The 27,537-nt window shown below is 47.4% G+C and overlaps 1 protein-coding gene across 2 annotated transcripts in view; it reads right to left on the bottom strand.

Moving 5' to 3' along the window:
- Positions 1-27,537, bottom strand: part of CREB3L3 (cAMP responsive element binding protein 3 like 3) — a 383,132-nt gene that overhangs the window by 134,810 nt on the left and 220,785 nt on the right. The gene's annotated exons all lie outside the window — the stretch shown is intronic.

The raw sequence follows: 27,537 nt of genomic DNA, 5'->3' as shown, positions 1-27,537 counted from the left end.
CTCGCCCGTGAGTGAAAGGGGGTTTTTGGGTGTGGGGGTTGTTTATTGTCCGTGACGCCACCCATGGTTGTGGTGATTTGTTGACACCACCGCTGCTCTGTATGGGGATCCCGGGAGGGATGGTATGGAGCAGCCAGTTGTTGTGTTGCCCCTCTGTGGGTAGGGGTTGGTGATCCCGGGGCCCAGTGATGAGGTGGGAGATGCAGGGCTTGGTGGGCGCAGGGACGCGGGGGCAGCGCTGTGCCTTGCGGCACTGTGGTACTCGCTCAGCCTGAGACGATGACACAGTTCTCGGTAAAACACACGGCTGGAAAGACGGTTCCCACGGACGGCTGCACTTGCTTTCCCCAGTAGGTGACGGTCCCTCTGTCCTGCACCTATGTTGATAATGGTTGCGATGGGTTCCCACCGGTAACCCGCTCCCCGGCTTGGATATGGGCCGGAGGAGCCCTACTTTGCCCGCAGGCGCTGGCCCTGAGAAACTGGTGCACTGGCGGTGGCGGCGTCTCTCCTCAATGGTTGGACTGTTGACTTCAATCGGGACTTGGTTGTTTGGAGACAGACGTCCCCTTCACTGACGGATTTGGCAAATTTACGGCGACTCCTAGCCTTGCCGGGATCCGAAAGGCCCCTGCCCTGGTGCTGACTGTTCTTCGTATACTGCTCCAGACCGCTGTCCGCGGTCCTTCCAGCAACCTCCGAGCAGTCCCCCTCCAGACTGTCACCGCCGTCTGCTGACCTTGCTGTCACTGTCCGGGGCACACAGCCGGACCAACTTCAGGCTTTACTACTGTCACTTTTCTGTCACTTCAGCTTTCTCTTTAGCTCCACTACTCCTTCATTTCCCTAGCTTAACGCTCTGTTTACTCCTTCTACTTCCTCCTCCTAGACTCATCTGCCTGGTTCTTCCCGCCTCCAGGGCTGTGTACTCCTCGGTGGGCGGATCCAACCGCCTGGCCCACCCCCTGGTGTGAACATCAGCCCCTGGAGGAAGGCAACAAGGATTTTGGTAGCCTTGGTGTTCCTAACTGGGGTGTAGGGTGTGGTGGTGTGATGACCTGTGACCCCTGGCTTGCCCAGGGCGTCACATAAACACACCTTCAAAGGTGTCCAAAAGGTGACAAACAACTCCCAAGACACCACAAACACATGGGAAAGTGACAAGGACATATACTCAGGCGAAAACAAAAGAGCTGGACGAGTAAAAAGAGGAGGAGACACAGATATAGGCATGTCATGCCCTTCTAAAATCATGTAAAACACAGCAAGGGGACTCCAAGCAGAGTCTCCCTTTTTTCCAAAAATTGGGCCACAGACACCACTTAAGTGGCATCACTTGTGCCCCAGTTGCAAACTTCACATGTTGATTTGCATCAAGCACATTCCAAAATACGCCAGCCTTAACTGTCCCCAGGATGACACAGGGTAGCTAAGTCCTTGCTGAAGCATGACTTGTTCATATTGGATCGTTTTTAAAAACACAGCAAGGGGACTCCAAGCAGAGTCTCCCTTTTTTCCAAAAATTGGGCCACACACACCACTTCAGTGGCATCACTTGTGCCCCAGTTGCAAACTTGACAGGTTGATTTGCATCAAGCACATTCCAAAATATGCCAGCCTTTACTCTCCTCAGGATGACACAGGGGTAATAAGGTCCTTGCGGATCAATGACTTGTTCATCTTGATGAACGTTAGTCTGTCCACATTGTCACTGGACAGACGCATGCGCTTATCTGTCAGCACACACCCAGCAGCACTGAAGACACGTTCCAAGACAATACTCGCTGCGGGACACGACAAGATCTCCAAGGTGTAAGTGGCGAGCTCAGGCCATTTTTCAAGATTGGAAGCCCAAAATGAGCAATGCTTCAGTTGCAAAGTCATGGCATCGATGTTCTTTTGGAGATACTCCTGTATAATCATCTTCAGCCGTTGACTATGTGTTAGACTTCTTGTCTCTTGTGGCCTTGCATTGGATGGTCTAAAAAAATTATGAAACAATTCCATAAAATTGCTGTTACCAGCACCAGATACGGTCTTGCTGGTACGGTTTGACTGATGATGACGAGACAGTCCCATGCTTGGCAAGTTACAACTGGGAGATTCACTCCATGGACCACTGGTGTTTGGTGGAAAAGCTGAGCTAAGATTGAGTAACAGCTTCTGCTGATACTCCTGCATACGTACGTCCCTTTCTATGGCTGGAATTATTTCACCAAATTTGGACTTGTACCGGGGATCTAATAGTGTGGCAACCCAGTAGTCATCATCACTTCTAATTCGGACAATCCGAGGGTCATGTTGTCGGTAGTGCAGCAAGAAGGCGCTCATGTGTCTTGCGCATCCATGCGGACCAAGTCCTTGCTGTGTTTGTGGCGGCGAGGTGATAACCGTGCTTCCTTCCTCTGACATCGCCCCCCAACCTCGTTCAACCAAAATTTGACCAAGGTCTCCCTCTTCTGCTGAGTCTCCCATGCCCATCAACAGTTCGTCCTCCATTTCTTCCTGGTCTCCTGCACCTTCCTCAACAGTTTGGCTGCTACCATGCACCCTTGTTAATCCCTCTCCCCCACCGTCCCATGCCTGCCGCCTTGGTGATGCTGAATGTCGGTACCTTGTAGAGCTTGGTATCCCTTCTGCATATGAATCCTCCTGTACTTCCTCCCCTTCCTCTTGTCCCAGCCCCTGACTCCGAATAGTGTTTAGAGTGTGCTCCAGCATGTAAATGACTGGAATTGTCATGCTGATAATGGCATTGTCAGCGCTAAACATATTCAGTGCCTTGTCGAAACTGTGCAGAAGGGTGCATAGGTCCTTGATCTGAGACCACTCCAGCAGCATAATCTGTCCCACCTCTGCATCTCGTTGGCCCAGGCAATACGTCAAAAAGGAATTGCACCAGGGCTCGGCGGTGCTGCCACAGTCGCTGCAACATGTGGAGAGTCGAATTCCAGCGTGTCGCCACATCGCATTTCAGGCGGTGAACTAGCATGCCGAAAGACTTCTGGAGCGATGCAAGTCGGTCAGCTGCGCTGGTTGAACGGCGGAAATGAGCATAGAGTGACCGTGCCCTGTGCAGAAGCCCATCTAGGCCGGGACAGTGGGTTAAAAATTGCTGGACAACCAGGTTCAACACGTGAGCCATACAAGGCACGTGTGTCACCTTGCCCCAGCGAAGGGCTGCACCCAGGTTTGCAGCATTGTCGCACACAGCCTTCCCTGGCTGCAGGTTGAGTGGAGACAACCATTTACTAAACTCGGTCTCCAGAGCTGACCACAACTCCTCAGCTGTGTGACTCTTATATCTCAGACATTTCAACGTAAAGACCGCCCGTTGAGCTCTGCTGCCAGCATAGTAAGGAGGTGTGCGGGATTCCTTGTGCGCAGTTACAACGCGGGTGGCCTGACCAGACAGGCTTTGGGCAAAGGTGGAGGACCCAGATGAGGTTGAGGAGGCTGAAGCAGTGGAGGAACTTCTACATACAGAGGATTGACACACAACTCGTGGGGACGACAAGACTTGTACAGCAGATCCTTCTCCATCTCTCACCATAGTTACCCAGTGCCCAGTCAGCGACATGTAACGCCCCTGTCCATGCTTACTGGTCCAAGTATCGGTGGTGAAATGCACCCTGTCACACACAGAGTTTCTGAAGGAAGCGGTGATGTTGTGTGCGACATGCTGGTGTAGCCCCGGCACGCCTTTCTTGGAGAAGTAGTGGCGACTGGGCATCTGGTACTGGGGCACAGTGACGGACATAAGGTCTCGAAAATCCTCTGTGTCCACCAGGCGGAAAGGCAGCATTTCTGTAGCCAACAGCTTGCAGAAGGTGAAAGTCAACCTCTTAGCTTTGTCATGGCTAGATGGAAATGGTCTTTTAATTGTCCACATCTGAGGGACCGAGATCTGGCTGCTGTGCGGAGACGGGGTTGAGTAGGGTGTACTGCTGGTCTGTGAGGAAAGTGCAAACGGAGACATGATGTTGCCTTCATTCAAAGTTGGTGCTCTCGATGTCTGAGAGAGCTTTAAGGCCCCGCCCTGTCCTTGGTTACCCGATATTTACCTTTGTTACCAGCCTCCGCCGCTCTCACTGTCAGTGCCGGCTCCTGCTCTGTGCACATGTAGCTGCAGGACACATCGGGTTAATTAACCCGATGTGTGCTGTAGCTAGGAGAGCAGGGAGCCAGCGCTAAGCATTGTGCGCTGCTCCCTGCTCTGTGCACATGTAGCTGCAGTACACATCGGGTAATTAACCCGATGTGTGCTGTAGCTAGGAGAGCAGGGAGCCAGTGCTCAGTGTGCGCTGCTCCTTGCTCTCTGCACGTGTAGCTCCGTGCGCTGGTAACCAAGGTAAATATCAGGTTGGTTACCCGATATTTACCTTAGTTACCAAGCGCAGCATCTTCCACGCGGCGCTGGGGGCTGGTCACTGGTTGCTGGTGAGCTCACCAGCAACTCGTGTAGCGACGCTCCAGCGATCCCTGCCAGGTCAGGTTGCTGGTGGGATCGCTGGAGCGTCGCAGTGTGACATCTCACCAGCAACCTCCTAGCAACTTCCCAGCGATCCCTATCGTTGTTGGGATCGCTGGTAAGTTGCTTAGTGTGACTGGACCTTTACACCAGCACCTGTTTCCCCTTCCAAAACAACTGACGACCAGCCAATCAAACTGCCTGTTGCGGTTAAAGAGGTGGAAGGTCTGCGTCGAAAAGCATGTGTGACAGCTGTCCCCACAGTCATAGAGGATGAAGAGCTTGCAGATGCACTTGAAGGGGCAGATGGTGGTTGGCCCGTTCCGCTAGGCCGCATTGTAGCACAGTGAGCTTCCTACTGGGACTTATGCTTGTTATTCATGTGACGGTTCATGGACGAAGTAGTCAAACTAGTGAGTCCAACAATAGAGATAGGGCAGCACTCACCAGCGTCCAGTAAAAAGACTTTATTTATTCATGGTGCAGGTAAAAAAGCAGGAGCAGAGTTGACAGCAGGGCCCCCTCATGGACGACAGCCGTTTCGTGTGTACTCACGCTTCCTCGGGTCCATATGGGACAGGCATAGACCGCCGCCTTATGAGGGGGTTGCGTCCAGTCTACATCACTGCCCAATTAAAAACAGCTGAGAAGTGTAACACATCAAGCAAGTACAACTTGCAAATAACATCAAGTGGACAATCCAAAAGAACCGTCCACATATACGTACATATCAGAAAGGACACATGTTAGTCATACAAAACAAACATTTTTTACAGAAAAACTGAAAGATCATTTTTGTCATTTAAACCCAAATTACCTTGGGCTCTGTACTTGATAATAAGCCTCGCCTCGGCTTGCAACAGCATCTTATGCAGGTCGCCCCCTTGTGGAGGTAAACTGATCCTCTCTAGGCCTGCAAACCGCAGGACATTAGGATCTCTATTGTGTGAACTGCGCACATGCTCAATAAGCCGAGGGGAGTCTTTACCAGATTTCACAGAATTATAATGTTCTTTAAACCTGACATACATCGGCCTGATGGTTTTTCCGATGTAAAATTGTCCGCAGCCACAATAGACCACGTACACGATAAAATTTGTTTTGCTTGAAATAAAACGAGTGACGTTATGCACAGAGGATCCAACAGTGATCGATTTACCTGTTATGTGTGAACTGCTGAACCTGCAGTTCCCACACCTATAATTGCCAACGGGGCTATCCCTTTCTAACCAAGAAGATGGCTGCGATAGCCTATTTCTGACCAGTACATCTTTCAGATTACTGCCCCTTCTGTAAGTTACCAGGTTTTTTTTAGCAGTCATTCCGCTCAGATCAGTGTCCTGCTCCAAGATGTTCCAGTTTCTGTGTAAGGCATTTTTTATCACAGACTCGAGTGGACCAAATTTAAAATTAAAAATAAATCTACGTGGCTGCACTCTTCTTGGGGGCCGGTCCGCGGTGCCAGAAACATTACGTTCAGTGTATTTTAATACGCATTTATCAAAAGCAGAACATATAACATGTTCTGGGTATCCTCTTGCCCTCAATCTTCCCTTTAAGTCCTCCGATTGCTGCAAAAAAACCGCATTGTTGTTATTGATGCGGCGCAGTCTCACAAACTGAAAAAGGGATAGCCCCGTTGGTAATTATAGGTGTGGGAACTGCAGGTTCTGTAGTTCACACATAACAGGTAAATCGATCACTGTTGGATCCTCTGTGCATAAAGTCACTCGTTTTAATTCATGCAAAACAAATTTTGTCGTGTACGTGGTCTCTTGTGGCTGCGGACGATTTTACATCGGAAAAACCATCAGGCCGATGTATGTCAGGTTTAAAGAACATTATAATTCTGTGAAATCTGGTAAAGGCTCCCCTCGGCTTATTAAGCATGTGCGCAGTTCACACAATGGAGATCCTAATGTCCTGCGGTTTGCAGGCCTAGAGAGGATCAGTTTACCTCCACAAGGGGGCGACCTGCATAAGATGCTGTTGCAAGCCGAGGCGAGACTTATTATCAAGTACAGAGCCCAAGGTAATTTGGGTTTAAATGACAAAAATGATATTTCAGTTTTTCTGTAAAAAATGTTTGTTTTGTATGACTAACATGTGTCCTTTCTGATATGTACGTATATGTGGACGGTTCTTTTGGATTGTCCACTTGATGTTATTTGCAAGTTGTACTTGCTTGATGTGTTACACTTCTCAGCTGTTTTTAATTGGGCAGTGATGTAGACTGGACGCAACCCCCTCATAAGGCGGCGGTCTATGCCTGTCCCATATCGACCCGAGGAAGCGTGAGTACACGCGAAACGGCTGTCGTCCATGAGGGGGCCCTGCTGTCAACTCTGCTCCTGCTTTTTTACCTGCACCTGTTAGGGCCAGGTGGACGGGCAGACCCAGGAGGTGGATCCACTGGGCTGAACACCTCACCGAGGGCAAGGTGCCTGGTAGCCGGAGCACTACAGGTAGCAGGACAGTCCGTTCAGAGGAGTGTAGAAGTCCCTGGGACCACGGAGTAACTGAAGGTAGAGTCCGGGTGACGGAGCTCAGGTTCGGAGGCCGAGATGACGTCAGGCAGAGTCCGGAACCGACGGAGCGAGAAGACGGGTCACCACAGGGATCGGAGATGGTATGAACTTGACGGGATGGCAGACCGTCACCGTTCGGGGTTCGGGTATCGTCAGAACCGGTTGGCGAGGCAGGAGCGGCTCTAGGAGAGAGATAGGTAAGTATACCACAAGACACAAGGAGACCTGACTCCTAGCTTAGCAAAACACGAAGAACAGGCCCCGCCCACTTGGAAAGGATCTCCCTATATACCCTGTACCTGATTCTTCAATATCCTGTTGGAGGACACTGGCCCTTTAAGAGAGGGTCAATGACCGCGCGCCCTAATGCGCATGCGCGAGGCCCGGGTGCCAGAAGCCAGAGCAGGGAGCGGTGAACAGGAGGCAGGAGAGCCGGGCTGGAGCAGGGTTGCCGACGGGCGCCGGGAGCGGGGACCAGGCTGCCTGGGGACCGCAGGTGATGGGGCATGGAGGCTGTGGAGCAAGGGACGCCTGGCAGAGGAGCCGGGAAGCGAGGCAGGGGAGCAGGGGAGCGTGGCAGGGGAGCCGGAGAGCGTGGCTGGGGAGCCGGAGAGCGTGACAGTACCATGAATAAATAAAGTCTTTTTTACTGGACGCTGGTGAGTGCTGCCCTATCTCTATTGTTGGACTCTATCCAGGAACTTTTTTTTGCTTGGGGGATAAGCACCACCTGCCCAGTGTATGTGGAGGATTACCGTCTGCCGTCTACATAAGCAACACGGCTGATGCCCAGGGGTGGGTAGCTGCGGCAATTTCTGTTGATTGATCAGTCAAACTAGTGAGTTTTTGGCCTCTACTTACAGATTGGCGACAAATTTTACAGATAACATGAGTTGGGTGATCCTTTGCGATATCAAAAAAGTACCAGGCAAGGCAACTATTAGAGCCCATGCGACCTGCAGAGCCACCCCGACTTGAGCTCAGAGGCAGAGTTGTGGCTGAGGATGCAGTTGTTGACGTGCTTCCAGTACTCCGACTCTGTCCAGGAAGGCGCAAGGTAACCTCGTTGTCAGTCGCATCCTCCTCCACCGCCTCTGCTGACCTCCTCGAGTGCCTGACTGTGGGTTGACAGTAAGTGGGATCTACAACATCATCATCAACCGGTGTGTTTGCACTCCCCTCGTCCTCAGTTCTAACCGCTTCCTGCCCTGACTGAATAGTTAAGTTGTCATTCCAATCAAGTATCTGAGTCTCATCGTCATCAGTATGTTCCTCATTGTCTCCACCAAGAGGAGTTACAGTTTGGGAATGAGGGTCTACTTTATGCTCAGAAACTTGGTCATCAGGGCCTGAATCTGACTCACAAAGCTTCTGGGCATTACTGCAGATCATTTCCTGGTCTGTACTCACTGTAGCTTGGGAGCAGACCTCTGATTCCCAGGCTAAAGTGTGACTGAACAGCTCTGCAGACTCACCCATCTCTGTTACACCATACTCTGCAGGGCGGGTGGAGACTTGAGAGCTGGTAGAAAGCAAGTGCGATTGGGGTGACAACTCAGAGGACTGTTGTTTTTTGGATGTTGAAGTTGAGGTAGAGCAGAGGCCACTTGTTGGAGCACTTGAGATCCATTCAAGCATGTTCTTTTTTTGTGCATCATCTACCTTTGTTAGCGTTGCTCGGTTCCGTAGCTTTACCACCTACACCACGGACACAAACTTTTTTTCCCTTTCCAGCATGCCTGTTCCCCTTTCCACCAGCATCTGTCCTTTTGCCACTCATTTTGTTTGTGACCAGATTGGACACTTAAAATGTCGTAGCAAAAATGGAGAGGTGGTGTACAATGCAGAGGTGGTCTAGCTTTATTGCCAGCTGAAGAACCAACACTGACTATCCCAGACAATTTTAGTATGTCACTAAAAGTGGCAGTACTGTTTGCAATGAAAATTGCGTAGCAAAAATGGGCAGGTGAGTAAAATGCACAGGTGCTGTAGGTAGTTGGACAGCAAAGGAACACTAAGTTAGTATCCCAGACAATTTTAGTATGCCACTGAAAGTGTCAGCACTGTTTGCAATGAAAATTGCGTAGCAAAAATGGGCAGGTGTGTAGAATACACAGGTGCTGTAGGTAGCTGGACAGCAAAGGAACACTAAGTTAGTATCCCAGACAATTTTAGTATGCCACTGAAAGTGTCAGCACTGTTTGCAATGAAAATTGCGTAGCAAAAATGGGCAGGTGTGTAGAATACACAGGTGCTGTAGGTAGCTGGACAGCAAAGGAACACTAAGTTAGTATCCCAGACAATTTTAGTATGCCACTAAAAGTGTCAGCACTGTTTGCAATGAAAATTGCGTAGAAAAAATGGGCAGGTGAGTAGAATGCACAGGTGCTGTAGGTAGCTGGACAGCAAAGGAACACTAAGTTAGTATCCCAGACAATTTTAGTATGCCACTGAAAGTGTCAGCACTGTTTGCAATGAAAATTGCGTAGCAAAAATGGGCAGGTGTGTAGAATACACAGGTGCTGTAGGTAGCTGGACAGCAAAGGAACACTAAGTTAGTATCCCAGACAATTTTAGTATGCCACTAAAAGTGTCAGCACTGTTTGCAATGAAACTTGTGTAGCAAAAATGGGCAGGTGTGTAGAATGCACAGGTGATGTATTTAGCTGGACAGCAAGGGAACACTAAGCTAGTATCCCAGACAATTTTAGTATGCCACTGAAAGTTTCAGCACTGTTTGCAATGAAACTTGTGTAGCAAAAATGGGCAGGTGTGTAGAATGCACAGGTGATGTAGGTAGCTGGACAGCAAAGGAAGCCTCACTTTCTATCCCTGCCAATGAAAAAATGCTCCAAAGAATTGCCTGAGCTGATGTAGCCAGACGCTGTTATAGAAACCCCTGCACAGCATTGGCACGGACCTGCCTAGCAACAATGGCTATAATGCAGCCTTGAAAAGGGCTGAAATTACAAGTAGTCCCTAATCCCTAAAGCGTTGTGTAAATTGCATTCGATGTCTATAGCGCACACAGCAGCAGCGGGAGCGGGAGCGGTGACTGTCACCCACCTGAAGCAGAGAGATAATGGCGGCGATGGGGAAAATGGCCGTGTCTTATAAGGCAAGGACATGTGACATGCACAGCCTATGACACATGCCCTTGCTTGTCTGGTAAAAATCCACTTTGCTGTGTGTATGTCTGTGATTTGCTGACAGCCTGGCCCGCCCCACTGTATGCGTGGTTAGGAAAAAAAAAAATGGCGATCGCCATTTTTTCAGCACTCAGCAGCAGCACTTATCTAAACCCCGTCCCCCCGCACACTATACACTGAATTTTGATAATATAATGATTCACAGTGACCCACACTATCACAGTGAAAAGCCATCTAGTAACTAGGTACGCTTTTTGGTTCTCGAACGTAACTCGAACTACCGAACATTTAGCAAATCGTTCGAGTTCGTCGAACGACTCGAGCACCCCCCAAAATCACTCGAACATGAAATTGGCGAACCTCGAACCTCGAACATCGCTCATCTCTACTCTTTACCCGAAACAGGCAGTGTGATTGGCAGGTCGTCAGTTGTTTTAGAAGTGAAAACAGCTGCTGGTGTTGAGCTCTCTCAGACATCGAGAGCACCACCTATGGATGAAGGCAACATTATATCTAAGCCCGCACCTTCCTCACAAATTGCCTGGACTACCTGCAGTTAAAAATTGTCTAGCAGAAATGGAGAGGTGGTGTAGCTTTCTTGACAGCAGTGGTACGTCACTGACTATCACATACACTGATACTATGCCCTAAAGAATTGCCTGGACTAACTGCAGTTAAACTTTGTCTAGCAGAAATGGAGAGGTGGTGTAGCTTTCTTGACAGCAGTGGTAGGTCACTGACTATCACAGAAACTGATACTATGCCCCAAAGAATTGCCTGGACTACCTGCAGTTAAAAATTGTCTAGCAGAAATGGAGAGATAGTGTAGCTTTCTTGACAGCAGCGGACGTCACTGATTATCACAGACACTGATACTATGCCCCAAAGAATTGCCTGGACTACCTGCAGTTAAAAAATGTCTAGCAGAAATGGAGAGGTGGTGTAGCTTTCTTGACAGCAGTGGTACTTCACTGACTATCACAGACACTGATACTATGCCCGAATGAATTGCCTGAGCTGATTTAGACAGATGCTGTGAAAAACCCTTGCACAGCGCTGGCACAGACCTGCCTAGCAACAATTGCTATGAACTGCTCTAATCTAGCCCTGAAAAGGGCTGAAATTACAACTAGTCCGCAAAACCGATGTCTCGATTGCACTTTATAGCGCCCATAGCAGCAGCAGCGGGAGCGGGGACTGACACACACCCGCATCACTGAGATAATGGCGGCGATGAGGAAAATGGCCGGGTTCTATAGGGCAAGAGTATGTGACATGCACAGCCAATGAAACATGCCCTTGCTTGTCTGTCAAAAATCCATTTTGCTGTGTGTGTGTCTGTGATTGGCTAACAGCCTGGCCCGTCCCACTGTACGCGCAGTTAGGAAAAAAAATGGAGATCGCCATTCTTTCAGCACTCAGCAGCACTAATCTAAACCCTGTCCCCCCGCACACTATACGATGAATTTTGATAATATCATTATTAACAGTGACTGACAGTATTACAGTGAAAAGCCAGCTAGTAACTAGCTAAGCTTTTGGTGATCGAACCGTTATTGAACAATAACTCGAACATTAAGCAAATCGTTCAAGTTCGTCGAACAACTCGAACATCGCCCAAAACAACTCAAATTTGAAATTGGCGAACGGTTCGATTTGAACATCACTCATCTCTACTCCTGTCCCGGGTGCAGGTGACGCCGGTCCGCTATGGGGCCTGACTGTAATCACGACTCTGGACCCTATGTGCCACTGTGCTCTGGGATAAGTGGTAGCCAGGGAGATGTAGAATCCCCCTGTCCGGAAGATTCTGGTCGTTCAACGTAGAGTATGTTCCACCCTAGGGCTCTGCACCCTGTACTGCGCCGGTCCAGAGAAAGCAATGAAGCTCTCCCCTTGGCAACCGTATTGACTCCTCTGTCCCACAGGAGCTACCGAGAAACCCGTCCGCTCCTCTCCCTTCCTGCTGGAGAACTCCTTTACTGCTGTGTCAGCTCACAACTCCCCCTGGTGGCTGCTCCTCCCCTGGTTCCCTGTCGCTAGTGGGTGGCAGCCCCCCATGTTTGGTGATTACCTTAAGACCTGAACCAAGCCCAGTCCCCAATGTGGAGGGCAACCTGACTGTGTGTATGAGTTTGTGTGTTGTAGAACCAGTACCAACCTCCTCTAGACCCAGGATGAGTACCACACCTTAAGTGAGGTGCAGTACACTGTGGTGACTGAAGCCTCAGGGGCGACACATTTGACTAGAAATGCTGCATTTAGGCTGGTGGAGATGGACAGTTTCCAACAAATGTCTGTGGCTGTACTACAGTATGTTGTTCTCAGCTGCCATTATTTTTCCAGGCGTGCCATCCCTGCCCTGCATATACATATGGTGGAAGAAATGTGTTGTTCACTCTGCAACGCCATAAGTGGAAAGGTCCATGTAACTATGGATACTTGTGTGCCGCCGGCGTACCAGCAGCCGAGCTGCTCTGATCCGGATGCGCGGTGGCTCGAGGGGTCTCCGGACTCGGGGGTCATGCAGCCACTCAAATGAAGGGGGTATTTACAGGGGATTGTGTTACAGTTCGTGATGCCACCCTTTGGTATGTGGTAATTTTAGAGTACCACAACTGCAGTTGGGAGTACCCGGGGGTTATGGAATGGGGCAGCCAGGTGTTAGAACCCTCCACGGGTAGGGGGGATGCCCCGGGACTCGGTGATGGTGAGGGGGAAGTGCCGCTGGGTGCGAAGGGGGTCACTTGCGTACTCACTCAGTCCAGTAAGCTGACACTGACAACTGGATAAACCAACGTTCTGGATACCGCTGCCGCTGAGGGGAGCTAGTTCAGGTCCCGTCCCCAATGGTGCTGCCTGGTGATCTGTGACCTGCCTCCTGGCACTAAGCTTACTTCTCTGTTGGTCCTGGTAGTATGGAACTTTCTGAGTCTATGGCTAAGTGTGGGAGCTTGCTCTCAGGGTTCACGCTTGGGATTTTCTGGACCGTTTTAGTGGAAAGTCCTATCCCCCTCGTTGCACTAGTACCCCGATTTTGGAGCGGGTGGAGAGCGGATCTTGAAGGCTCCGTTCTCGTCGGTTAAATTGTCAGGTTGCCTGAAGCTACTCCCTGACTTAGGGTCCACGTACCCCGTCGTGCCCTGGTCCCAGCCCAGTGATGGTGCAAGGCCGCCGGCTGTCTTCCTCGACAGTTCCGTGCCCCTTGCCATGATCCCCTGCGACAGGGGGTCCAGCTCCTCTAGGCCCAGACCACTCTGCCACCTAGATAGCTTCCTAGGAGCCTGGCTCTTGACCGCCTCTCTCCTTCACTTCCAACACACTTCTCTCTCTCCTGACACTCCTAACCTCCCCTAACCGATCCCCCAAGTGGGCGACCCTATTCCACTCAGGCTGTCCACTGGTGTGCTTGGTGGGTGTGGTGCAGAGTGTACCTAGGATTTAATTAGCTGATGTAGGCAACACCATGTAGCTGGGGACCCATAACCAAGAAGGAGGTGGATATTGCAAGGGAGGGCAGATTGCGCAATACCCTGTGACGACCTGATAGTCCAGGGGCGTCACACTTGGACCAGTGAGCACAAGCAGGGACAGTAAATCTGTCTAAATGCTCAAAGTGGGTAAACAAAGTGGTGTCTGGGCATGAAGCGCCAGGCATTCATGTCCTACCACCACCTTGGATCGCTGTACGTTTGTCAGTCAGTGTTGCTTCCTCCACCTCCTCCACATTCTTCTCATGTGACCAGCGTAAGGCTGTGTGCGCACTTTGCGTTTTTCACGCGTTTCCGCAGTGTTTTCAACTGCAACATTTAATGCAAAAATGCAAGCGTTTTGATTTCCAAGCAAAGTCTATGGGAAATAGGGCTTTCTTGTGCGCACAATGCTTTTAAAAACGCAGCGTTTTAGTTGCAGAAAATTTGTCAAAATCTCTCAATTTGAAGAAGCAACAGGTCAATTGTTTTTGCCATTTTGGCTGCGTTTTGCTAACATGAAAGACAATGAGAACTTTCAAAACGCATCCTACATCAAAATAGTAGCGTTTTACATGCTTTTTTGACAACATAAACGTATGCGTTTTTGAGGTCAAGATGTGTCCCTTTTCACACACATATAGTCAGACTAGAAAATAATAGAAAAACATTATTGTAATGTTATTTTATACATAAATATTAGATCACATTAATCTTTTTTACTAAAATTACCTATTTTGTTTATGATTTAATACATATTTGTTATCATTTTTTTCCTTTTTTTTCCATAGTGTTTGAATGTTTAAACTTTATTTAGTAGTGTATTTGTATTGAAAACGAATCTGACTTTAAGCAATGAAAAAGCATGTAAAACGCGGTAAAAACACAGGAAAAAGGCATGCGTATTTGTAGCGTCTTTGTGGTCAAAACCAAATTTGGCAATGACAAATTCTGCCAGAGGATGAGGATGCGTTCATTTCTGCAAGGTACTGGACGCAACGTGTGCACACAGCCCAAGACCTGCACCACTAATTTTGGCACAGCCAGGGGTAAATGACAGCAGGCCGTTTTTAAATTCATCTGCCTGGGGGACAAATCTCACACTGCGAAGGAGCTGTGGATGGGCATAAAACAAAAAAACAGATGAGTGGCTGGTGACAGCGGACCTACAGCCCAGCCTGGTGGTGTGTGATAGCAGCCCAAATCTCATTGCAGGTCTTCATACCAACAAGATGGAACTTCACCTTGCATATGGTGGAGAGACTGTGCGAGAAGTAGCAGGCAATAGTGGAGTTTCAGCTGCAGCAAGCATGGCAGAATAGCTTTGTGGACCAACACAACTTCACTACTAATGAGTTGGCCTCCATGCAGGACCTGTGTGCCGTGTTGTGCTGCTTTAAATACTCTACTAACATGGCTGGTACGGATGACGCCATAATCAGTGTCACCATACCAATTTTATGCCTCCTTTGAAAATTGCTGGAGGCCATGATGGACTAGGTGGTGGCTTCGGAGGAAGAGGAGTGCCACAGGACAGTTTTGGAGGAGAAGGAAGAACCATCTGCACAGCAGGGTGGTCGGAAAATTAGGTCAGGGGCATCATTGCATCATGGCTGTGGGATACAGAGGAGCCAGTCCACCCACCAGCAACTGAGAAAAGCTCGTTGTTGACCCTGAGGAGCCTGGCACACATGAGCCAATACATGTTGTTGAGCCTGCGCAATGACTCTAGAGTGGCAAGGTTTCTTGGGTGGCGATCCTGCTGGATCCATGCTACATAGACAACGTAGCATCGCTACTTTAGCTACTAGAGTGCGATAGAAAAATGAGTGAATATAATTCTAAGCTGTGTAACAGTGTAGTCATGGCATTTCCACCAGATATCAGGGGCTTGGTGGACCAAGAACAGTGGCTGCAATGTGGCAAAAATTCCTGTGGAGCCCTCCATATTACCCAAAACATCTGCTAAGGATCATAGTTCCAGGAGTCAACGTTTGGCAAACATTGTGGAAGAGTACGTGTCTATGCGTATTTCAGCGCTAGCTCATGGTTCTGCACTTCATTTCTGGGTAGCAAAATTGAAGATATGGCCTGAGCTTGCACAATGCGCCTTGGAGGTGCTAGCCTCCCCTGCTGCAAGTGTACTGTCTGAGCATGTGTTCAGCATGGCGAGGGGGGGGGTCATCACAGACAGGTGCATCTGCCTGTCCTCAACTAACAAGGACTGACTTTCCATACCTTTGTCTGAGCAGACAACTAGACCACCCGCAAACAGTGATTGGTATACTCTATTTGCCATGCCCAGTGTTTTGGAGACTCCAAAAATACAGTAACCCCTAAATATAATATCACATTGAAAACAAAATAAATAAATTATTTGCTGCCTCCTCCTTCTCCTCCATCAAAATTCTACTTATTGCCAGTATGCACAGCCGGATCTGTGGCTTTTTTTTTTTTTTTTTATATATATATAAAAAAACCTACCTCTTGCCACTTTTCACCAGGGTCTGTGGTCTTAATTTTTTGGAAACAAATTCTGTCAGTATTTCTCACCACAGTCTGTGGCCTTAGTTTTTAACAAAACTCTATTTGTCACCAGTCTGCAGTTGGGTCTGTGGCTTTTGTTTTTTTAAAAAAAAAAAAAAAAGAGTAGTCACTCTGCACCAGGCATTGCGGGCTTCTGTCACAAACCTGTAACTGCCCTGCAGCAGGCACAGTGTTGCAGAGCTCTGAAAACATCTGTGACAAGAGTGTTGGAACTTGAATAATCTTTGCTGTAAGGATCAACTGAATAAAGAGGCTGTTTAGGGGCCTTTTTAACCCCTTCACCCCCGGCGCTTTTCCTTTCCTTTTTTCCATTTTTTTTTGCTCCCCTTCTTCCAAGACCTATATCTTTTTTATTTTTCAAGTTATAATTTTAAATGAAACAATAAGTTTTACCATATAGTGTATTGGAAAACCGCAAAAAAATTCCAAGTTCGGAAAAAATGCAAAGTGTAATTGTATGATTTTTTTTTTTTGGATATTTTACTCACTGTGTTCCCTATATGATAAAACTGATATGTTAGTGTGATGCCTAAAAATTCAGAAGTTTGTCCAAAAAAAGTGGTGTACATTTTGTGCCATTTTCTGTGATCTGGGGCTCAGTGATGGCTTATTTTTTGCATCTCAAGCTGATATTTTTAATTGTACCACTTTTGCACAGATGCTACGTTTAAGCCTGCTTTACATGTTACGATTTCGCATACGATATCGTATGCGATCGTAACCGCCCCCACTGTATGTGCGGCACGTTAAAATTTGTTGAATGTGCCGCACAAACGATTAACCCCCATCACACGTACTTACCCGTCCATACGACCTCGATGTGGGCGGAGAACATCCACTTTCTGGAGTGGGAGGGATGTTCGGCGTCACATTGACGTCACGCGGCAGCCGGCCAATAAAAGCGGAGGGGCGGAGATGAGCGTGACGTAGACAACCCACCCACCTCCTTCCTTCCCCATTGCTGGCCGGGAGCCGCAGGATGCAGGTAAGATCTGTTCATCGTTCCCGGGGTGTCACACACTACAATGTGTGCTACCCCGGGTACGATGAACAACCTGACGTTCAATTTATGAGGAATGAACGATGTGTATGCGATGAACGTTTTACCGTTCATTCGTAATCGCACGCAGCTGTTACACACTACAATGTACCTTACGATGCCGGATGTGTGTCACTTACGACGTGACCCCACCGACACATCGTAAGATATATTGTAGTGTGTAAAGCGGGCTTTAGATTGCATTTTGCACAAAAGTTGCGATGACCAAAAAAAAGTAATTTTGGAGTTTGTAATTTTTTTGCAGCTACATCGCTTACCAATTAGATTAATTTATTTTAGATTTTGATAGATTGGGCATATCTGAATGCAGCAATACCAAATGTGTGTATATATATTATATTTTATTAACCCTTTAATTTTCAATGGGGTGAATGGGGGGTGATTTGAACTTTTAGGGTTTTTATATTTGTTTTTAATTTGTTAAAACTTTTTTAAATTTTACTAGTCCCCTTAGGGGACTATAAGGATCAGCAGTCTGATCACTATTTCATTTCTCTTGATCAGAGCTGCACAGTTCAGATCATGAGAAATGCTCATTTTCTGTAACAGCCAGCTCTCTGCTGGCTGAAACAGGAAGTGAGTCATGATAGCGACAGGAGTCAACACATGACCCTTTGCTACCATGGCAACCATCGGCTCCCCGTGATTATGTCACGGGGCTTCCGATGGCAGCAGGTAAGTGCGCGTTACCTTCTACAGCGCTTTAAATCACGCTGTCACATTTTGACAGCGAGATTTAAGGTGTTAACAGGCGCAGGTGCCACGGCAGCCAGCTGTGATCATCCCTTCATGATTTAGGATGTACTGGTACGTCCTCGGTCGTAAAGGGGTTAAAATAGGTTTTCTGGAGGGGGGGGGGGGCGAAATATGTCAATTTTAAACCGCAATACAACTCCAACTGGTGACAGCTTTATGTTGCCTCTGGTCATCTTGACTACCGTTAGCAAATCCTTGCTGCAGTAAATGCCAAGTGACCGCCAAGTTCCCCTGACCGTTACCAGTGCTGATTACTGGATGGTCAACCTGCTGGATGCTGCTACTTTGTCAAGGTGCCATTGTTACTGCTATCACTGAAGCATGGCCAAGTCCCCTCTTCATCACAGCCACAGTACCATCAAACCCAATAATGGAAACAGAGTCTTATTCCATTATTGAAAGCTGTCGTATTCGGCTTTGAACAATATTTTTTTTTTCAAAATAAATACTTCTGATTCCCGGGACAGACACTGATCAGCTTCAAGTCTAAATAGCTGGGACTAGCAGTAGCCAGTCTAGCTGGCATACCTATGGCTCGATTTCAAATCTATCTATGAGCTTTTTAAATGCAGCAACTAGACTGTCCACTAATTGAGAATATAATTGGCTCCTGTGTGGGAACTGTGCAGTAGTCTAAGAATCGGTGCCTTGTTTAAAGCACAGAGTTGGCTCCTGAGAAGCATGGGCATCTTTTGTCAATGTCACCTCCTTGAAAATGAGCAAACCAGTGGAAACCTCAACAAGTCAGGCACCTGTTCATTCTGGTTTTCGGGCACTCTGCTGGATAGATTTCCATGGCCCATCTGTGTTTTCAGTAGGTGCTGTGTGGTGTATCTCAGGCAATAGGGCTCCTTTCACATTGTGTTTCAGTGGCTCCATCGGGGCATATGTCCGAATTCCCGCCCCTCCCCCACAAAACGTGTTTCAGACGTATGCGCCGGCAGAGCCATTGAGTATAATGGAGCAGACAGAGCAAGCGTGTGTTCTGTCTTGCACAATTTTTGGGTCTATACACTTACTGCAGGCGGATGCTCTGTCTGCTCCATTATACTCAATGGCCCTGTCAGCGCATACGTCCGAAACATGTTTTGTGGGGGGAGGGGTGGGATTTTGGATGTATGCACCGATGGAGCCACTTAAACGCAATGTGAAAGGAGCCTTAGAGCTGTGAGGCTCAACTGGGTAAGCACTCTGTTTTAGGGTCTTTTTTACAATATAGTGGTCTGTGGGTGAACTTTGTCACTCTTGGCTGTGTGGGTGAAATGTGAATACAGGCTACATAGGGAATGAATTAAATGAGGTGCACCACTTATGTTATAATCTATAGTAGTGGGGGTGCTCCATGCTTGTAAAATAACAGCTTACAAACAGAAAAGACAAAGAATAGAAGGAGCACACCAGGGGTGGGATTCAGCCGGTTCTGTCCGGGTTCGGGAGAACCGGTTGTTAAAATAGCAGCTGGTTCCCCGAACCGGCAAGAAACAGCTCTGGAGACCCGGTTCCTCCCTGTATTCATTTGTGTTAGTGTCTCTTTAAGAAACTAGCACAAATGAATCCTGTACCTCTGCGCCGCACTTCCGGGTTCAGTGAAGCCTGCCTGCTCCCTGACCCAGCATGCAGCGATGCGCTGAAGCTGCAGAGATCACAACAGTGTGAGGAGGTAGCTCCTCCTCCTGCCGTCTGTCAGCATCAGTGGGCAGAGACGAGCCGTGGAGGAGGACGGAAGACAGAGGAGAGGCCGCCGGTGCTTGGAGCAGGTAAGCGCTCAGTGAGCCGAAGATGCAGGGGGAAAGAGGCCATAATGGGAAAGGATCTGCAGGGGGAAAGAGGCCATAATGGGATGGGATCTGCAGGGGGAAAGAGGCCATAATGGGATGGGATCTGTAGGGGGAAAGAGGCCATAATGGGATGGGATCTGCAGGGGAAAGAGGCCATAATGGGATGGGATCTGCAGGGGGAAAGAGGCCATAATGGGATGGGATCTGCAGGGGGAAAGAGGCCATAATGGGATGGGATCAGTAGGGGGAAAGCAGCCACATGGGATAGAATCTGTAGGGGGAAAGGAGCCACATGGAATGAGATCTGAATGGGGAAGGTCGTCCATTCCAATTTTAGCAGGGCTCTTTAGTAATAATTTTTAAAAATTGTAGAAAAATCGTTTAATACAGTATGACTGACAGTGACTTGAACAACTGGTGCTGGACAGGAGAGTGACAGTAGAAGAGGGGAAGAAGGGGAAAGAGATTTTACTTTACATTACTTGTATTTTTTGGTTGAGGAAAGTGTGTAAAAATGGGTGTGGCTAACAAAATGGGTGTGGTTACTGAATGGGTGTGGTTTTCAAATGGGCGTGGTTTACAGAGAACCTGTTAAAAATTTGAATCCCACCCCTGGAGCACACCACCAACAATCACAATTAATTATTACATTTTATTAATACAAAACACACGAGTTAAAAACACATAAAATCACTAAATGCCAAAGATGTTAAACATGAGCCAACAGCAGATATCAAGTAACCCCATCAGTAGTGCAATGCTATAAGGGATACCATATTTCAACCTCCATTATTGTCAAAAAATAGAATTAATGTTGGATACTAGAGATGAGCGAACCGGTCGCGGTTCGGCTCGAGGTCGGTTCGCCGAACGGGGGTCCCGTTTGAGTTCGGTTCGTCGAACGTTCGACGAACCAAACTCGAACCTATAGGCTATAATGGGAGGCAATCACAAACACATAAAAATGCATTATAAATGTACACAAACAGTTAATAAACATTGCCATAACACTTGCCGGTCCTCGCGATCCCTTCTGCACTCTGTCTCCTGCCGCTATTCCATCCGATGATCGCTGAATCCTCCCAGTGATGGCACTGCCAGCAGAGATGCAGGACCTATCGTGACGTCAAAATAGCCATGTGACCAGTCACGTGGCTATTATCTCATTGGCTACAGACTGGTCACATGACTATGACGCGTCATGTAGGACCTGCGAGTGCATCTCTCCGGTACACGGTGCACATATGTGTATCGCCGTGTACCGGCGACATGCTCTAGCACACGGTCGACTCCCCGTTCCGTTAGGGACCGGCTGACACAGTCGGTCATTAACGGAGATCACCGTTGCCATAGCAACGCAGTTAGCGGTGACGTCACCGCTAACCGCGGCTCCGAGAGCACCGTTGCTATGGTAACGCGTCTGTCAGCGTTACCGCTGTTACCGCTGACAGCCAGCACTGATCACTCACGGAGTGAAGGCTGCACGCTGCTTCCCGATTGTAGTGAGGATTGTAGTGAGGATGAGGTTCCCCAGCCCCAAGTGATGAGCTGGTGAACCTCATCCTCACTACAATCGTCACTACTACTACACTAGTGAGGATTGTAGTGAGGATGAGGTTCCCCAGCCCCAAGTGATGAGCTGGTGAACCTCATCCTCACTACAATCGTCACTACTACTACACTAGTGAGGATTGTAGTGAGGATGAGGTTCCCCAGCCCCAAGTGATGAGCTGGGGAACCTCATCCTCACTACAATCGTCACTACTACTACACTAGAAAGAAAGAAGACAGACGAGCAGGATCGTGGAGGGCTGACAGGGGGTAATAAAGATGGAGTCTCTAATGTGTCTGTGTATTTATTTCTATTAAAGTATTTTTTCTCTGTGTGGTGTTTTTTTTAACCCTTTATTGGAGATTCTTAATGGCCGGGTCAAACGTGCCTGACATTAAGAATCTCTGGCTTAATACTGGCTAGTAAAACAAAGCCAGTATTAACTCATGATTACCCAACAAGCCACCCGGCTCCAGGGCTGTTGGAAGAGTTGGATACAGCGCCAGATGATGGCGCTTCTAAGAGAGCGCCATTTTCTGGGACGGCTGCGGACTGAAATCTGCAGCAGAGGCGCCCAGAAACCTCGGGCTAACCTGTGCTGCGGATTCCAATCCCCAGCTGCCTAGTTGTACCCGGCTGGACACAAAAATGGGGCGAAGCCCACGTCATTTGTTTTTTAATTATTTCATGAAATAAGTGAAATAATTAAAAAAAAACGGGCTTCCCTATATTTTTGGTTTCCAGCCGGGTACAAATAGGCAACTGGAGGTTGGAGGCAGCCCGTGGCTGCCTGCTGTACCTGGCTAGCATACAAAAATATGGCGAAGCCCACGTCATTTTTTTGGTGGGCAAAAAACTTCTGCATACAGTCCTGGATGGAGTATGCTGAGCCTTGTAGTTCTGCAGCTGCTGTCTGCTCTTCTCCATACAGACAGACAGCAGCTGCAGAACTATAAGGCTCAGCATTCTCCATCCAGGACTGTATGCAGAAGTTTTTTGCCCCCTGAAAAAATTATGTGGGCTTCGCCATATTTTTGTATGCTAGCCAGGTACAGCAGGCAGGTACGGCTGCCCCCAACCCCCAGTTGCCTATTTGTACCCGGCTGGGAACCAAAAATAAAGGGAAGCCCTTTTTTTATTATTTCATGAATTTCATGAAATAATTAGAAAACAAATGACGTAGGCTTCGCCCCATTTTTGTGTCCAGCCAGGTACAACTAGGCAGCTGGGGATTGGAATCCGCAGCACAGGTTGGCCTGAGCTTTCTGGGCCCCACTGCTGCGAATTGCAGTCTGCAGCCGCCTCAGAAAATGGCATTTTCATAGAAGCGCCATCTTCTGGCGCTGTATCCAACTCTTCCAGCACCTGCCTGCTATACCTGGCTAGCAAACAAAAATATGGCGAAGCTCACGTCCTTTTTTTGTAGTTTTTTGGCAAAAAAAATAAAAAATGCTTCCCTGGATTTCCCATTGCCAGTGAAGGTAACACCAAGCAGTGGGGGTTAGCAGCCAGTAGCTGCTTGGATTACCCTTAGCTAGCAATACAAAAAATGCAGCGGGAGCCCATATATATTTTTTTTACTTATTTATTTAAATAACTAAAAATAAAATGGGCTTCCCTGTATTTTGATTGCAGGACATCACAGTGCTGTAAAAATAAATCTTTAAAAAAATGACGTAGCGCTCCGCGGTATTTTTGATTCTCAGCGCAGATAAAGCAGACAGCTATGGGTTGCCACCCCCATCTGCCTGCCGTTACCTTGGTTGGCAATCAAAATACAGGGAAGCCCATTAATTTTTTCTATTTAAAAAATAGTTAAAAAAAAAATGACGTTGGGTCCCCCCATTTTTGATAGCCAGCTAGGGTAAAGCAGACGGCTATAGCCTGAAAACCACAGCTGACAGCTTTACCGTGGTTGGGGATCCAATGTGGAGGTCCCCTCAGGCTCTTTTTTATAATTATTTTATAAATATTAATAATTACACAATAAAAGTAGGGTCCCCCCCAAATTGGATCACCAGCCAAGGTAAAGCGGACAGCTGTGGTCTGGTATTCTCAGGGTGGGAAGGTCCATAGTTATTGGGCCTTCACAGCCTAAAAATAGCAGGCCGCAGGCACCCCAGACGTGGCGCATCCACTAGATGCGCCAATCCTGGCGCTTCACCCCAGATCATCCCGTGCCCTGGTGCAGTGGCAAACGGGGTAATAAATCGGGTTGATACTAGCTGTAAAGTAACCTGAGATCAAGCCCAGCAGTTTGTGATGTCATGGCGTCTATTAGATACTCAACATCATAAACTGTCAGTACTAACAAAAAAAAAAAAAAATCGACAAAAGAAATTTATTTGAAAAAACAGTCCCCAAAACATTTCCTCTTTCCCCAATTTATTGTAAGAAAAAAAATAAAGGGGTCCCACGACGACTCTGGACCGTCTAGAATATGGGGGGGAGACACTCAGGGAACGTATCCCCCATTTTCTAGGAGTGCGGACCCTTCATGTGAGGAGTGTGGGTGCAATGAATCTGCACTCACTCTTCTCGGGTCCACAGCAGCAGAGTCCATGTCGTAATGGTTGCTACCAAAGCTGCAATGCCCTGCTCATGAGGTAAGGGCATGCCTAATCAGGAGAACTACTGTAGAGGAAGCTCTGCTCACTGGTATATAGGTGCTCAGAGGTAATAATAGATAAAATTAGTGAGTAACCTCGGCACTCTAAATCTCCCAGACTAAGTCAGTAAGTCACAACGGATAGTAATGCAAAATCACTCTTTATTGGTCCGTATTAAGAAAAAAAATGTTTTCATAAGCATATATGTTTTTGTCCAAACAAAATTACAAATGACGTTTCGGCCTGAGCCTTCGTCAGATTGGACTTATCTGCATGTAATCATGAAAAATGACAATAATCAGTATCACATAAGAGTGAGAGAACAATAACATAAACTCGAACAATGTAGAGGTACAATTGGGATGCAGCAAAAAAATTGCAACACAGCAAGAAATGAAACACATGATACAAATGTCATAATACAGTACAAGGACAATATAGTAATGACAAATATGGGGTCAGAGTAGACTTAGACAGCTCTGGCACGAAAGAGATGTCAATCATAAAGTAACATGTGCAGTAGGTGTAGAGCTACAGTATGCATGGCAGAGTTAATGGGTAGACCGACCATAGAAAAAGAACAGAGAAAAAGTGGAGAAAAAAGTGGAGAAAAAGTGGAGAAAAAAGTGGAGAAAAAGTGGAGAAAAAGTGGAGAAAAAGTGGAGAAAAAAATGGAGAAAAAGTGGAGAAAAAGTGGAGAAAAAGTGGAGAAAAAAATGGAGAAAAAGTGGAGAAGTGGAGAAAAAGTGGAGAAAAAGTGGAGAAAAAGTGGAGAAAAAGTGGAGAAAAAATGGAGAAAAGGTGGAGAAAAAGTGGAGAAAAAGTGGAGAAAAAGTGGAGAAAAAATGGAGAAAAGGTGGAGAAAAAGTGGAGAAAAAAAGTGGAGAAAAAAATGGAGAAAAAAATGGAGAAAAAGTGGAGAAAAAAATGGAGAAAAAGTGGAGAAAAAGTGGAGAAAAAAATGGAGAAAAAGTGGAGAAAAAGTGGAGGAAAAAATGGAGAAAAAGTGGAGAAAAAGTGGAGAAAAAGTGGAGAAAAAGTGGAGAAAAAGTGGAGGAAAAAGTGGAGAAAAAGTGGAGAAAAAGTGGAGAAAAAGTGGAGAAAAAGTGGAGAAAAAATGGAGAAAAAAATGTAGAAAAAGTGGAGAAAAAATGTAGAAAAAGTGGAGAAAAAGTGGAGCACCCTTTGGTGCCTTTCATGTGGCACTAAGGGGTGCTTAGCTTTGTATTTAGCCAAAAAAATGAAAAAAAAACAAAAAACGTAGGGTTCCCCCTAGTTTTGTAGCCAGCTAGGGTAAAGCAGACGGCTGCAGCCTGCAGACCACAGCTGGCAACCTCACCTTGGCTGGTAATCCAAAACTGAGGGCACCCCATGCTGTTATTTTAAATTAAATAAATAATTTTAAAAAAAAAACACGTAGGGGTCCCCCAAAATTGGATCACCAGCCAAGGTAAAGCAGACAGCTGGGGCCTGATATTCTCAGACTAGGGAGGTCCATGGTTATTGGACTCTCCCCAGCCTAAAAATAGCAGGCCGCAGCCGCCCCAGAAGTGGCGCATCCATTAGATGCGCCAATCCTGGTGCTTTGCCCCAGCTCATCCCGCGCCCTGGTGCGGTGGCAAACGGGGTAATATATGGGGTTAATACCAGATGTGTAATGTCACCTGGCATCAAGCCCAGGGGTTGGTGAGGTCAGGCGTCTATCAGATACCCGACATCACCAACCCAGTCAGTAATAAAAAAAATAGACGACAAACACATTTTTATTTGAAAAAACACTCCCCAATACATTCCCTCTTTAACCAATTTATTAGAATGAAAAACAAATCCAGGTCTGGTGTAATCCAAGGGGTTGCCATGACGATCCACACTGTCCCAGTCAATGAAGAGCAGGATGTTCCCCATTGGCTGGGAGAGCAGTGCCGTGACCTGAGCTAACATCAATGGGTCAGCCCAGGTCACTGCAGGGCATGACAAGTGCTGCTGTCAGCGAGGTACATTACCTGCGCTGATCTCCAGCACACTGACAGCCCCTGTCACTGAGTTCAATGACCGGCGCCTTCACACCAAGTATCGCGAGAGGCCCGTGACGTCACCGCTAGTCAGTCTCGGGTCGGAAGCGAGAGAAGGTGATGTGACAAGCGGCGGCCATGGAGGACAGTGACAGCGCTGAGGTCGGGATGGCGGGACTTCATCACCGCAGGTAAGCCGAGCGGGACCATGTGTGTGTGTGTGTGTGTGTGTGTGTGTGTGTGTGTGTGTGTGTGTGTGTGTGTACGTGTGTACAATACATGCCGCGGGCAGAAGGGGGCGGAGCGAGCTGAGCGGGGAAGTGTGGGCTTCCTGCACGTAACTAGGAGAAACATCGGGTTACTAACCAAAGCGCTTTGGTTGGATACCCGATGTTTATCTTGGTTACCAGCTTCTGGCAGGCTGCCAGCGATGGCTCCTGCACACTGTAGCTGTAAAAAGCCCTGCTTTTTGCTGCTAGAACCGTTCTCGAACGTATCTAGAACTATCGAGCTTTTGCAAAAAGCTCGAGTTCTAGTTCGATCTCGAACAGCCCCCAAAATCACTCGAGCCTAGAACTGGAGAACCTCGAACCTCGAACCGCGCTCAACTCTATTGGATACCATGGAAGGAATATATACTCCATAAATAGTACTATAATACACTGGATATATAAACAGACAGACCCTCCAAAAGCCTGACTAAATAAGCAGACCATTAAATTAAATTCAAACTTGCTGCTTTTACCCTGTAAAGGAGGGAAAATGAATCCAGTGTTGATAGAGGGGTGAAGCCCACTTGTGCCCAAGGATCCACCTAGATATGGGGGATCCAAAAAGTGGCCTAGATATCAGCAATTCTTGGGACCCAAGTAGCTAGATTAGATGGGGCTGCTGAAGCCCCCTGACGTGTATCGCCGCTACAAATGCGGCTTCATAGTGTCCAACATTTATTCTATTTTTTTACAATATTGGAGGTTGAAATATGGTATCCCTTATAGCATTGCACTACTGATGAGGTTACTTGTTATTTGCTGTTGGCTCATGTTTAACATCTTTGACATTTAGTGTTTTTATATGTTTTTAACTCGTGTGTTTTGTATCAATAAAATTTAAAAATGAAATGTGATTGTTGGTGGTATGCTCCTTCTATGTCTTTTCTCTTTCTATACAGGCTACATAGGGGACATTATTTGTTAACTTGTTGCTCTGTAAACTATGCCAATGTTTTATGTATGCATGCTTTGAACAATAAAATTTTAAAAATACATGCTTTGAATTACCAGGATAGACACTGAGCAGCATGGGTGAGCTGCTTCAACTCTAAATGGCTAGGACTGGCAGTAGCAAGTCTAGTTGGTGGACTGCCAGGTTAATCACAAATCCAACAACAAGCTTTTTAGCTGCAAAAGCTATACTATACGCAACAGGAGCTGAAAATTAGGCTTTGTAGTGGGAACTCGGAAAACAGGCTCTTTCAGGGCCTTCTTTAAAAAATGTTGTTTTGTGATGGTAACCTTCCAATCTTGGCTGTGATTGTTAAACATGAAAACAGGGTAGGCAGGTGGAATGTAATGTGGGCTGCGTTTTAGCGCATGTCTTAACACC

The sequence above is a fragment of the Anomaloglossus baeobatrachus genome, chromosome 1, assembly GCF_048569485.1.
Source record: "Anomaloglossus baeobatrachus isolate aAnoBae1 chromosome 1, aAnoBae1.hap1, whole genome shotgun sequence".
NCBI lineage: Eukaryota > Metazoa > Chordata > Amphibia > Anura > Aromobatidae > Anomaloglossus > Anomaloglossus baeobatrachus.
Note: the sequence above shows the minus strand (reverse complement) of the source record. Positions and strands in the feature narration are given on the sequence as shown.